This window comes from Spinacia oleracea, chromosome 4 (genome assembly GCF_020520425.1).
Source record: "Spinacia oleracea cultivar Varoflay chromosome 4, BTI_SOV_V1, whole genome shotgun sequence".
Classification (NCBI taxonomy): Eukaryota; Viridiplantae; Streptophyta; class Magnoliopsida; order Caryophyllales; family Amaranthaceae; genus Spinacia; species Spinacia oleracea.
This window is the reverse complement of record NC_079490.1, coordinates 116634162-116649293: the sequence shown is the minus strand read 5'-3', so window position 1 is coordinate 116649293 and position 15132 is coordinate 116634162.

The following is a 15132-nucleotide window of genomic DNA, read 5'->3' as shown; positions in this document are numbered from 1 at the left end:
TTAATTTATGTTGAATATTAAGTTTCAACTAGATGATCTTACCAGAAGCTACTAAAGTTCTCTAAGCATCGATCTATTCGAATGTCTAGGGACTAGACTCATTCGAGAATTAAATGGACAAAGATATTAGGTTGTTAACCATTGGTAAAGCTGAGCGTATTAAACTCAATGCTTTATGATCTCAAAACTACAGTGTATTTTGAATTCACAAGCACCAATTGGTTTGCCATTCGACTTTGATGTTCGAAAACAACCATAAAAGTCGATATAAGAAACGTACATTTTAAATTGCTCACTTTCTCTCATTTTCGTGAATCGTTCTTGGATTCACTACCAATCGAGGAAATTTACTGTTACCTTTCTAAAAGGATTTACTGCAGTGCAAGATATTTAATTATAAACAATAATTAAAACATACATTGAAGCATGCAAAGTCTAAACATTTATCATGAATAATAACTTGAAAATGAAAGCAATCATGCAATTTAAACAAGTCATTAGCATTTTATTCGAATTATGTGTTCCGGCAGGTGTGAATAAAATGATTCCAAGATCCTAAAATCATTGAAGAACTAAGCACAGTTTGTCGACTTAATCCTAAAACATCTTAGGTAAGCAAAAGCCTTTTGCTAATAGTCTAGAAACTATTCTTGGTTGATAGGTACGTCTAAGAACTTATTAGGTAAACCTATCGATTTTGCCACGACATAAAAGGACTCCTTACTTATATCGTTGAGTTTCACCAAAACTAACATGTACTCACAATTATTTGTGTACCTTGCCCCTTTAGGACCAATAAGTAACACCTCGCTGAGCGAAAACTATTACTAGATTGATGTAAAGGATATCCAAGCAAGTGTATATTTTGGCATGGCACCTTTTAACTCAATTTTTAAGTTTGGAACTTAAGGCTCTTACTATGTTGGTTAGATTTTAAGTGAACTAAAATCCTTAATCATGCAACATAATCAAGCCACAATCTCATGCATAATTAAGACATATTTAATGCAATAAATAACTTAAAGCATGCATAAGATAAATGTGATCTAGTATGGCCCGACTTCATCTTGAAGCTTTAACTTCAAAGTCCGTCTTGAAAATCTCCGTGGGAGGCACCATTTTCTTCAAATAGGATAAGCTATAATTAAAACTAATTACAACTATTTGATGGTACGCAGACCATATTTGAATTGAAAAACGACTTTGGTACTTTAGACCAATTACATTCAAATTAATGGTACGCAGACCATATTTTCTATCCTATTTGGGCCATACTAGTCACTTCATAACCTGCAAAACAGTACATATACAATATATACCATTCACCCATTCATTATCATGAATGGCCCACATAGCTGGTTAGTATAACACATTATGCATCACTTAAACATTTGCAGCAATTAATCAAGGGCACCAATAATCTACCAATTATTCAGTCATTATTAATTCTAATCAAGTTGTTTTAACCTTAAGGATTTGTAGACCTAATCAAGAGTTTATGACTAAAAAGCTCTCCCACTTAAACCAATACATTCATATGCTTTACTAATTTTAAACATAAAAATGTATTTCAAGTCTAACCGGAAACATACAAATTTAATTAAAATTTAAAGCTCATATAAATTTATAATTGAATCCAAAAATTTTAATTTGATTTCAGTCGTATTTAAATTAATTCATGATTTTAATTTTAGTAAAATAATTAGAATAAATAAAATTTATTATAATTACAATATTCAAAATTAAAATCCAAGAAAATAATTTAAATTATTAATTTTAAAATTAATTAAAATTACGTAAACTGAAAATTTCAAATTAAACATTCAAAACGATCTAATCGCAACGCAAACACCCTACGCATTGCACGCCCATGGGCCACACGCACACAGCCATCGCTGGCCATGTGCGCGCAGCCCATGCGCTCGTCGCATAGTTGCTGCATCTCCCATCGCAAGCCATCGCACAAGTGGTGCTCGCTGCGCGCGCGCCAGCGCTCGACGCACGCGAGCCATCGCTCGCTGTGCGCGCTCGCCAGCGCTTGCTGCGCGCGCTCCAGCGCTTGATGCACGCGAGCCATCGCTCGCTGTGCGCGAGCAATTGCGCGCGATCAACGCTGGGCGCAGCGCTCGTGGCACGCGAGCTTGCGCTCGCTGCGCGCGAGGCTGCGCGCGCTTGCGCGAGGCAGTGCGCGTTGTGGCGCAGCTCGCTTGCTGCCCACACGCGACTGCCATGCCTTGCCTTCGCCCATGCCCATTCATCCATAGCTCGTGGCACACGACACAAGGCAGGGCTGCTGCCTTGTGCTCGTGCACCATGCCCTTGCTCATTGCATTCGTGCCGCACGGGCGACGAGCTCCCTTGCTCGTCGTCGCATGCCCGCACTATACAACACCCCTTAAGGGTAACACGAAGCGTCCATTGCTTTGTGCGTGCAAGTTATATGAACGAATCGCATAAAAATTTAAAATTTTTTATTTAAAATTAATGACAAATTAATAAATAATATTAATTTCATAATTTTAGGGCGAAAAATCGAAAATTTATTATTCAATTGATTTCCGATTATCATGGATTCAAGCCCAGGTCATGAAATTTAAAATTTATCATAAATTTACAATTTTTATGGTGGTTTTTAATCATAGGTTTCTAATTAAATTATAATTAATTATGAAAATCAAATTAATTCTAAATTATTTTAATTTTCAACAAATTAATCATAATTACAAATTAGATTGCATAATTAACAAGGCTAGGCATGGGATCAACTCTTTTCTCAACAAATCGTTCAGCCTGTTGTCAACCTAGTCACTTCAGCACCAGGAGCACCCCCCCAGTTGATGGCGGTTCCTTTAGCCAGTCAGGCGCCGCAAGCAGTGTTCCCGAGCTCCCTCATGCGACCAGACTCTTCTCGAAACTATTCTCCATATACTCCTCCTAACAGGTCAGTCGCTCCAGTTAGTCACGGTTTCGTAACACCTTTCCCTTATGTTGCAGGTACCCATGCTACCCAAGGAACGCCCCCTTACATGCAACAAGTGGTGTCGCAGTTCACTCCTCACCAACCTCACGGCGTATACCCACAAAACACTTACTACCAACACCTCCAAGCCAGCCTCCCCGAAACATTCAGTTCCCTCGTCCCGGTGCTCAACAGCATCTGCGAAAACACCAATCATCAACTCCAACAAATTATGACCATGATAAACAAAATCCCAGGAGTACCAACACCAATCAAAGAAGCCAGCCTGGACAGTTATGTTAGGTTATGATACATATGACAATTCATAAATCATGCGGAAAAACCATTTAGCCAGGAATACATATTATTTACACATAATCATATAGCATAGTTTAGATGCATACTCTTTGTTGCGTGCCTTCCCTAGCTGCGCCCGAACCGAACAAGAACAAGTCTTTAGGACTCCAAGTGTCGTCCCTCCGTAGATAGTCCACAGCACGTCCGGATCCGCCTTAAGATTGACCAACTAGAATCGCCCTTAAGGTACTATTATTTTCGGCTAAAATGGGCAAGAGTTATGGCTGATTTTTCTGCTTAAAAATCCTAGTTTTGAATACTTGAAAACTTATGTATAAACAATGACCCCTAGGCCCTTATTTATAGAGGTATGGAAAAGGAATTGTAATCCTACTAGGATGTGGATTTGTTAATTAGAACTTTATTAGGACTCTAAATAACAAAGCAATTCTAATAAGATTAGGATTTTAATCTTCGCACGAATCCCAATAGAATTAGGATTTCCGGCATATGCATCGCACAAGCCGTGCACCCGCGCAGGCCTTGCGGCCCACGACAAGCGCACAACCCATGTGCGGTGCTGCGTGCGCGCGCGCACCCTTGGCTGAGCCTGGCCTTGCGCTGGGCCTAGTCGAGGCGTGCGTTGCGTGCGGCTCGCTGGGCGATGGCCTGGCTTCGTGCTGGGCCTTCGTCTAGCGGGCATCGTCCGATGCTAATTCGTACGATCCGCTTCCGATTAAATTCCCGATTCCGGAATTCATTTCCGATACGAACAACATTTAATATTTCCGATTCCGGAATTAATTTCCGTTTCGAACAAATATTTAATATTTCCGTTTCCGGAATTATTTTCCGATTCCGATAATATTTCCGATTCTGACAATATTTCCGTTTCCGGCAATATTTCCGATTCCGGCAATATTTCCATTTCCGATAATATTTTCCGATACGTACCATGTTTCCGTTTCCGGCAACATCTACGACTTGGATTTATATTTCCGATACGATCCATATTTCCGTTTCCGGCAATATCATCGTTTCCGGAGTATTCATTTCTTGCCTGTGACGATCTCAGCTCCCACTGAAACCAAGATCCGTCGATTCCGAATATCCATAGATGGAGTATTTAATGCCATCAAATACTTGATCCGTTTGCGTACTATTTGTGTGACCCTACGGGTTCAGTCAAGAGTAAGCTGTGGATTAATATCATTAATTCCACTTGAACTGAAGCGGCCTCTAGCTAGGCATTCAGCTCACTTGATCTCACTGAATTATTAACTTGTTAATTAATACTGAACCGCATTTATTAGACTTAACATAGAATGCATACTTGGACCAAGGGCATTATTTCCTTCAAGTTATGCCGACTCACCATACCCCATCAATGCAATCGACATCCCGAAGCGATTCAGCCCACCCAATGTGCCCATGTACGACGGAACGACCGATCCAAGGGAGCACATCTTTACCTACAAGCAGCGAATGATGACTATCCCAGTTCCCAAGCATATGAGGGAAGCTAGCCTTTGCAAAGGGTTCGGTTCGACATTGATCGGACCCGCCTTGAAGTGGTTAACCAGCCTGCCAAACGGATGCATCACCTCTTTTGCTCATCTCGACAACATGTTCAATCAGCAGTTCGCTAGCAGCAGATGCTTGGAGAAGCAGACGAGCGACCTGTACCGTGTGGTCCAACACCTTGACGAACCTCTAAAGGAATACATAGCTCGGTTCATCAGGGAGAAGGTAACTGTACCTGATGTGACGTCCCGACAGCAATCGAAGCGTTCAGACAAGGATTGTACGGAGAAACTGATCTTTGGAGGGATCTGATCAAATACCCCTGCAAGACGTTTGAAGACGCTCAAGCCAAAGCAATGGCCCAAGTCAGGTTGGAAGAAACTCTCTATTCCAAGAAAGGAGCCAATGACTACACCAAAACGGAAAGGCGACTTCCCTACCCCAAGAGAAACAGTGATCGTCCTGCCCCTTATTCCCGACCTCAACACGTAGCAGTGGTGGAAGATGACGACGACTCCGACTGGAAGAACAGCCCGGACCTACCTCCAAAAATTAACGAATATTCTTTTTGTGTTGACACTGTAGGTCTGATGAACCACCTCTCGAAGATGGGGAAAGCGGTGCAGTGGCTACCAAAGTCCAGTAAACCCGAATCAAAGAAGGATCCGTCAAAATGGTGTGATTTCCACGCCGACATCGGTCACACCACCAACGACTGCGTTGCATTAAGGAGAAAAGTAGCCTACCTGTTGAAAAACGGATACCTCAAAGACGTCATGTCAGACAAAGCTCGTGGCGTCGTCAACAAAGACAACTCTAACTCTCCATCTCGACCTCGTCCACCTCCCCCTCATACTAAAACTGTAAATTTTATTGCTGGAGGTTCTGACATCTGTGGTTTACCTTATTCTGCAGCGAAGAGGCATGCTCGAGAAAATTTACAGTTTTAGTATCTAACCCCTATATCTTTTGATGAATCTGATGCAGGGGACATCTCGGACAAACATCACGATGGCTTGGTGATATCCATTCCTATTGGAAACTGCATGATCAAACGAGTCCTAATCGACAACGGCAGCTCAACTAATGTGATGATGCTCGGCGCCCTCAAGGAGATGGGGCTCAACCCGGATACAGATGTCATCAAGAAATCCACCGTGCTGATAGGGTTCAGCGGCGAGGCAAAAACCACTTTCGGAGAAGTCACCTTAACTGTTTACGCTCAAGGGATCAACCAGCAGGTAAAATTCTGTGTTATTGATTGCCCTTCATCTTACAATATTATCTTGGGCAGGCCCTGGATCCACGACATGAAGGCCATCCCCTCGACATACCATCAGACCATCAAATTCCCAACTCGATGGGGGGGTTCAGGAAATCAAAGGAGATAACAAGAATATAAAGAATGTTACAAAGCAGCTCTAAAGCCCTCAGCCACCAATAAATCCTCTTTATAGCAACTACAGTCCAATTCCGACCCAACATGCTACAAAGAACCCAAGTCTGAGTGACTTGACGAAGTCATCTTAGATCCTGCGAAACTAGAACAAGTCGTTTTCATTGGGTGCGACATGCCTGACGACATCAGATCAGAACTCATCACATTTCTCAAAGCCAACGCAGATTGCTTTGCGTGGTCCGATGAAGACATGCCAGGTATTAGCCCAGACGTCATCACTCACAAATTAAGTGTTGACCCGCATCACAAGCCCGTCAAGCAGAAACGGCGGAAGTTCGCTCCAGAACGTAACCAAATCATCAATGACGAGGTTCAGCAACTATTAGATACGGGAAAAATCAGAGAAGTCAAATATCCAGATTGGTTAGCCAATGTCGTCGTGGTTAGAAAGAAAAACGGGAAATGGCGTGTTTGCATAGATTTCACCGACATCAACAAAGCATGCCCCAAAGGTTCTTTTCCCTTACCCCACATCGACGCCATGGTTAATGCTACTGCAGGGCATGAAATGCTCACATTTATGGATGCATTCAGTGGGTACAACCAGATTCTGATGCACCCGGAAGATCAGGAGAAAACCGCCTTCATCACGGAGCGGGGAACTTATTGTACAAAGTCATGCCATTCGGTTTGAGAAATGCAGGTGCCACCTACCAACTCCTAGTCAACAAAATGTTCAGAAAATAGTTAGGCGACAGAATGGAAGTCTACATCGACGACATATTGGTAAAGTCCAAGAAAGCCTCAGACCACATTTCACATCTCCAATAAGCCTTCGACGTACTACGAGAATACAACATGAAGCTCAACCCCACCAAGTGCTCGTTCGGAGTCTCCTCTGGGAAGTTCTTAGGTTATATGGTTACCCAAAGAGGCATCGAAGCCAGTCCTGACCACATCTGCGCAATCATCAGCCTACAATCACCGCGAAATCAAAAGGACGTACAAACATTAGCAGGCAGAGTGGCCGCCCTCAATCGCTTCATCTCCAGGTCGTCCGACAAATGCAAATTGTTCTACGACATCCTCGGGAAGAACGAGAAGTTCAGTTGGAGCGATCGACATGAAGCCGCTTTACAGTAGTTCGAACCCTCCACTACTGTCCAAACCAAAAGATAATGAGGAGTTACAGATATACCTTGCAGTCACGGAGTCGACCATCAGTGCAGTATTAGCACGAGAAGAAGACGGTAGACAGTTACCTGTTTATTACGTCAGTAAGTCTCTACTTAGCGCCGAAACGAGGTACTCCCATCTTGAAAAACTTGTCCTTGCATTAGTGGTTGCTTCCGTTAAATTACGCCCTTATTTCGAATGTCATCCTATAACTGTTAGAACTAACTATCCCATGAAGTCAATCATGAGGAAACCCGAATTATCTGACAGGATGTCCAAATGGGCAATACAGTTAGGTTGTTATGACATCAGGTATGAACCTCGCAAAGCCATCAAGTCGCAAGCTCTGGCAGATATTGTGGCTGACTTCAGCCCAAGCCCCCAACACGAAGCCGACCAAGAAATCAACATATTGACCGACGATGGATCCTCATCGACATGGACTCTACATACTGACGGCTCCTCCAACATACGGGGAACAGGCCTAGGCATTGTGCTAAAGTCGCCACAAGGGGACACCATAGTACAGTTTGTCTGTTGCGAGTTCAAAGCTACCAACAACGAGGGGGAATACGAAGCCTTGATCCTGGGATTATCACTAGCACTCGACATGAGTATCCGCCGACTCGAGGTACGTTGTGGTTCATTATTGATTATCAGTCAGATTAACGGTTTGTATGCAGCAAAGGACTCAAAGATACAGGCTTACTTGGAAATAGCAAAAAGGCTCGTCAACAAGTTCGACTCATGCACCCTACAGCAAATACCAAGAGATCAGAACACCCAGGTCGACGCCTTAGCCAACCTCGGCTCAAATATCAAACCCAAACTCACTTCCATCCCTGTAATCCACTTAATGTACCCAACCATCACTAAAGATAACCTACCCATCATCGAACAATTTCCACCTACGCAAATGCCTTCATGGCGCGACCCTTACATACATTGGCTCAAACACAACACCATCCCACCTGGAGTCACCCACGAAAAATCCTTCCGCATGAAAGCCTCCAGATTCATCTTAATCCATGGGATACTGTTCAGAAAATCGGTGGCAGGACCGTACCTGAGGTGCCTAGATCACGACAAGATCGAGTCGACATTATGCAACATACATGATGGTGAGTGCGGAAACCACGCCGGAGGAAGAAGCTTAGCCCACAAAACTCTTACCATGGGATATTATTGGCCCACCATGAAGAAAGACGCAATAGCCTTTGCTAGGAAATGTGACTCTTGCCAGCGGTTCGCATCCATTTCTCACCAACCTTGTGAAATGCTCCACCCCATCCTATCCCCTTGGCCCTTCATGAAGTGGGGGATGGACATAGTGGGACCCATACCACAAGCATCAGGGCAGCGTGTTTTCATGCTGGCAATGACTGATTACTTCTCCAAATGGATCGAAGCAGAAGCATTTAAACGAGTTCGAGATACTGAGGTCATCTCATTCATAAAGCGAAATGTCTTTAGTCGGTTCGGTATCCCTTCCGAGATCATCTGTGACAACGGTTCTCAGTTCATCAGCAACAAAACCAAAGAATTTTGCAGCAGGTACAACATCACCTTGCATACCTCAACACCGAGATACCCTCAAGCAAACGGCCAAGCCAAGTCAAGGAACAAAATCATCATCAACAACCTCAAGAAGCGCCTCGACGACGCTAAAGGAAGATGGGCAGACGAATTACCTATGATCCTTTGGGCCGACAGGACAACACCCAAGACGGCGACCAATCATACTCCTTTCTCCCTAGTCTTCGGTTGCGAGGCAGTCATCCCTCCCGAAGTCGAGCTCCCCACAACAAGAAGCAGTTTCATGGCACCGGGAATGAACGACTCAGTCCTGGCCTACGACATTGATACCGTTGACGAACTCAGAGAAGCAGCATTGATCAGGATGGCATCCTACCAACAAGCAGTCGCGAATAGCTACAACAAGAAAGTGAGAGCTCGAGTATTTCAGCAAGGAGATTGGGTTCTTCACAAAGTCTTTCCAAACAAGAAAGATCCTCGAAATGGTAAGTTGGCTCCGACATGGGAAGGTCCTTACCAGATTGTAAGACGAATAGGTCATGGCGCGTACGAGTTGGTTGACAGAGACGGCACATCTATCCCAAGAAGTTGGAACGCAACACACCTGAAATTGTACCATTTCTGAACCCTTGAATCTTTTCTTTTTCTAGTTTTTCCTAACACACAGGAACTTCGGCATCCACCGCCGCTATGTCAACACCCCAACAAAACGGTGTGGGCATGACGTCTTACGAACCTGAGAACATCTCGAACATTACTATGATGAAACACGATTACAAAGGACAAAAGAAGTTAAGTCCCTCATCTCTGTCTTTTTTACTTCTTCTTTCGTATTATTATCATTACTAACTTAGGTATCGGAGGGCCGTTGGCTCCACCAACGGCCAACCTTCACGCCATCATCTCGTTTTGCAGGTTACAACACTATGCCAGTATGAACGCACATCTAGAAGGAGTAGCAGACATAAGCATACAGCTCGACTTCGTCTAGTATTTCTCCTTAACCTTTCTTTCCTTTCCTCTCCTTGTCGTAATTCGATTTTATTTTCATGTCGCTCTATACTGAATTAAGCATCGGAGGGCCGTTGGCTCCACCAACGGCCAACCCTCACGCTCTGCTATGTTGACAGTATGATGCCCACATGATGATGGATTCGACAAGGAGAGGGTGGATGGATTGAAGTATACAACACAAAATACAGGAAAGCAAAAACTCGAGATTGAACACACATGTCCAAGGAAACAAAGTGCAAGAAAACATTGTCAATTTTATTCAAACATGCTTGTATACATTACATACTACAATTTTACAAACTACAATTTTACAAACTACAAAACACAATTTAGGCCATTACAAAAACGCCTGGTACACTACAATGTACATTACATACACAGTGGAATACATATCTACATTTTGCTACAGTATACAGCATCTCCTCTTACAGGCTGGAGGCGTCGCCAAAGTTAAACTCGAGGTATGTGCCCAACCTGCAAAACAAACACAACCCAAACACATTTTTTTCAAAAACACAAGCATTTACACAAACCCAACTTGAAAATTATAAGTCCACAAATATTTACATGACTTGCCCCCTTGGACAAGCCCAAAAACACCCAAAAGACTGCCGCCATTAAGGCGAAACACAACCACAATATCTTTTCTGACCTCCTCAAAGGCCAAACACACAAATATTGTTTAAAACAAACTATTGTTTAAAGCAAACACCATTGAAAATTTTAAATTTTTAAGGAGGGGGGACAGAGCTACTCCCGAGGATCTGCTAGACCTGCATTCTCCCCTTGTTCGCCATCGCCTGGTGCCGCCACCGTCTCGGCATTGGGGTTGGTTGCTGTTGCACCCTCCTCAACCTCTTCTTCACCGCTAACGGCACCAGAGGGGATATAGTCCTCGGGGAATGCAGCGTTGAACTGAGAAATATCTTCGTCAAGAGTCCAGCTCACATGTTTGCCCGCCTTGAAGTCCTCCATCATCTCAGCCTTCATCTTCCAAGTGTAGTAACCAGTACACTCGAAAATCCCCGCCTTGACTTTGGAGAGAGACGTCTTCAGCTCGTCGACCTCAGCAACCAGCGTCTCCTTCTCGGCATTTTGCGTTGCAATCTCAGCAGCCCCCTTTTCTTGCGCCACCTGCAGCGCCTCAGCTCTGGCCGTCGCCTCCTTGGCCACGCCGCCAAGCGACCAGCTTCCTGCTTTTCCTTCTTCATGTCGTTTTTCAGTTTTACTATTTGATCTTCTAACGTTATGACATGATGGCGTGTAGGTAAAGCAGATTGCAGGGCCTATTTAAACAGGAAAAGAAAAATTCTAAGTCACTGAATGGCGAGCCGATGATGGCATGCAACAGAATAAGGAGACAAAGAGTAAGCAAGCAAAACATACCCTCCATGCATCCAAGACGCTCTCGACGGTTGCAGCAACTAGGGAAAGGGACTCTTGACGCTCTCGGCTGGACGACATCCACAGAAGGTTGACCTCAAGCCAAAGCTGGACTCGTGGCGCATCCGCCGATCCGTAGTCGTCAGGAAACTCCACTGCAAGCTTCCTCTTCCGAGAAGGAGGCGGTAGCTTTTTCTCAGCAGGCAGGAACGAACCAGTCTCCCCGGTCACCATGGCGTCGATTGAATGGGTTTAGGTCGAGACACACTCCCCAGTGCCTCCAACCTTTTTCTCAGCAACGCGTCCGCAGAGGGAGCCTTGCCAGAGCGTGTCGACGGGCCAGTTCCTGTAGAAAGCATTTCCGACGACACAATCTCGTCACAAAAGTTGTACTTTATATATTTGTTTTGAAAAGGGCAAAGAACCCAAAGTTGTAAACTAACCCTAACACATGTTTACCTGTTGATGTCGACATATTCGCAGGTTCAGAGATCTCTTCTTCTTGAGAAGGTTCTTCACGTTCGAACTTGGTGCCAATAAAAGCTCTGTCCTTTAGAGGGACTCCCAACAGCACGGCAGTTTTTTCTACAGCCTCGGCACCGACTCCAACTGTGTCGAAGGATGCACCTACAAAAACAGGAAAGTGAGACAAAGTCAAATCAACAAGCCCAAAAACACAAAAAACAAACAAAATACTTCTAGCCATCCACTCCCCCATCAAGAAGTCGGAGTCGGGCCCTAAACTAGCCAACTCCACAAAAAATAACCGACCCATCCACCCGCGGTCATTCGACTTGTCCGCGCCAAGAAGAGCCTCCCTGTCATCCTTGACATGCAGCAAGTACCTTCCAGCACTGTAGTTCTGGACTTTGTAGGTGTAAACCAGGTCTTCAACCCGGAACTCCATGTCCATTTGGCCGGCCAAATGGTCGACCAGGCGTACACTCTCCAAACTTGCGGCATTAACTGTGCCGGCGGCACCGCCAAGGCCCTCAAAACTCCCTGCACCAGTGGCGAGAAAGGGTAAGTGTACCCGATTCTGAAGGGGTAATCATAAAAGCACACCCAGCCGTCCAATGTCCAATCGGCCCGTTCACCGGGCAGCGGCAACCGAATTACCGCCGACGGAGGGAAGCCACACTCTTCCATGAGCGCCGCCACATCTTGTTTCCCCCAAGTGGCCGGCCGAGCATTCTTCTTGTCCAGCATGTGGGTGGGACTGAAAATTGGCCCCTCGACCAGATCGCACTCCACCACTACCCTCTTGTTCTTCGCGCGGGTTGATTCCGTCCCCATTCGTTGCGACATAGAAGGAATTGAAGAAAGAAAAGAGAAGGAAAGAAGATGGAAGAGAAGCGGTTACCTGAGGAAAGGAGAGAAAAAGGACGCCGATTGCTTTTTCTGAGAAAGAGAAAAGAGAGAATGCAGAAGTGAGTAGGGGTGGTTGGACGGACAGGCTTATTTATTAGCGCAGTTGGGCGGTTGATCTTTCTAAAGCAAATCATCATTACTCTAATGCCGTCAGTGTTGGGAGGATCAAGGGGCAGTTTCCACCCTTTCTTCCTTGAAAACCCATTTCTCCTTTTGAACTTCCCGGAATAATTTCAAAATGGGTTTGGGGACAATTGTTAGGGGGGAAAATACCCCCTTGGTGACATGGACAGATGTGGCAAGCAATGCCTATGTGGCTGCCAAAAAGGCGTATCGTAACACCTTTTAGAGTCACCCTCAACGGTTGGGATCAATAACAGCCGTTACAAATCGTTGATGGAGCCGGCTTTCATTACGCATTTATTATTCAATTATGTGCAATAAAGCACAAACGTTACGTTCTTGTTACAAAGGCCTATAAAATGGCTTAACTTTGTGAGTTTGTATATACGAATTCCAGGCAATAACAATACTATCATTTCATGCTATTACAACTTGCTCTCGTTACTCTAAATTATCTAGCTCGATCGATTGTTAGCACCATCATCAAGGCAAGTTCGTCTCCAAGTAGAATTTGCCCAAAACAATCCTCTCCGTCTTTTATGAATTGTCCATTGAGTGTATACTGATAGGGAGGTATTTTGAATTGATCATTACCAGCTCGACGTGCTCTTAGCTTAGCCTCTTGCTGCTTATTCTCGTTCTTAGTCGGTTTGTATCCTAGAACACAACAGTTAGTCTGACCATGGGTCTTTAAAGGAGACTCGGTAGGCGGTGGCAGGGTAGTGCTTAAAAAGCGCCCACGCTTAATCATTATGTGCCTTGCCATGGGATTCATTTTTGACTCGATGGCTCATACTTCAGCACTGAACCCCCAAAGGTCTTCATCATTGTCATCATATTCTATTAATGTCAGAGCCTTGTCAGCTATCTTGGTTCTTGGATGGGATGCATTCAGAGTAATGACATTTCCTTGGACCTCCATTCGGACTTTCTAGTGGAGTGAGGATGGCACAACTTTGAGGTCATGGATCCAAGGTCTCCCCAGAAGGAGTTTGAAACTTGCTTTGATATTGAGCACTTGAAAGCTCACTTTGCGCTCAATTGGGCCTGTTCGGAGTAGTAGGGTAAGAGTTCCCATTGCTTCCCGGCGAGTGTTGCCATATATAGGCACCAACACCTTGGGAGGAACTAGAAAAGTCACTAGGAGTGAAACCCAAATTCTCAGCAGTGCGAAGAGGACACACATTGATGGCTGACCCATTATCCACTAGAGTCATGGGGATGATTTTTTCTTTGTATTCAATGGTCAGATAGAGAGCCTTGTGATGGCTTGCCCCCTCAGGTGGGAGTTCTTCATTTGTAAAGGTAATTCCTTCTTCCAGATTTATTAGTAACCCGATTAGCTCGTTAGGAGTGACTTCTGGGGTGACATTCAACTTGACAAGAGCATTGATTAGAGCAGTGCGATGTTCCACGGAGGAAGCCAAGAGTTGCCAAATGTTAACCTCTGCCTTTTAGTTGCCGGTGTTGTCCTGTTGACTGGCTCTTGAATTTGACCGGATCTTGTCATGACCTGAACACTGTTTTCTACCTTAGTGTCCAGGTACCAATCGGCGTTCATAATTTCTTGGCATTCATCATCAGAGATGTCCTCAATGGGAGGGTCTTTGTATACGTCTTCATCGTCGCTTGCCCATATCCCACATATGTCTTCTTGAGGCAGTCCGGTAACAAACCCAGACTCCGAACCTTCACTTGGTTGCACAAGGTAGGGCGCATGCCTTTGATTATGGAAAATCTCCTCTACCTCGAAAGGGCCCACAACATGGAAAAGAGTTTCCTAATTGTCTTCGAGAGCCCTTATGCGAGCCTCAGCTTCTTCAACACGTTCATAGAGCTCTGCTACAGCCGTTGCTAGTGAAGTCATCTTGAATAGGATTCTGAGAGAATTGAGTCCGAGCACCTAGTTACCACATGATTTGAATTTAGAAATTATACATCCCGACACATGATATGATATGCATGCAATGAATGAGACCTAGACTTGACTCTAAGTGCCACTCCGAGGATTCGGTATTTTGGATTTTGTATTTGTATTCGGGTTTTACGACCCGTTGGAAATATTTGAAAGGAGCTTCATTCTTTTGTGGAGGTTTTCTCCTTGTACTAGAACTTGAAATGTCGAGAAAAGGAAGATTTCGACCCATCGGAAGTTGGAATATTTTAGGGGAATTTCAACCCATTTGGAAATTGGACTTGTATTATTTCAAGGGATTTTCAACCCATTGGAAATATTTTAGGAGATTGGATTTGGTAGTATTTCAAGGGAGTTTCGACCCGATCGAAAGGGAATTGAATTTTGTATTATTTCAAGGGGATTCCAACCCGTCAATATTTTAGGGGAATTTCA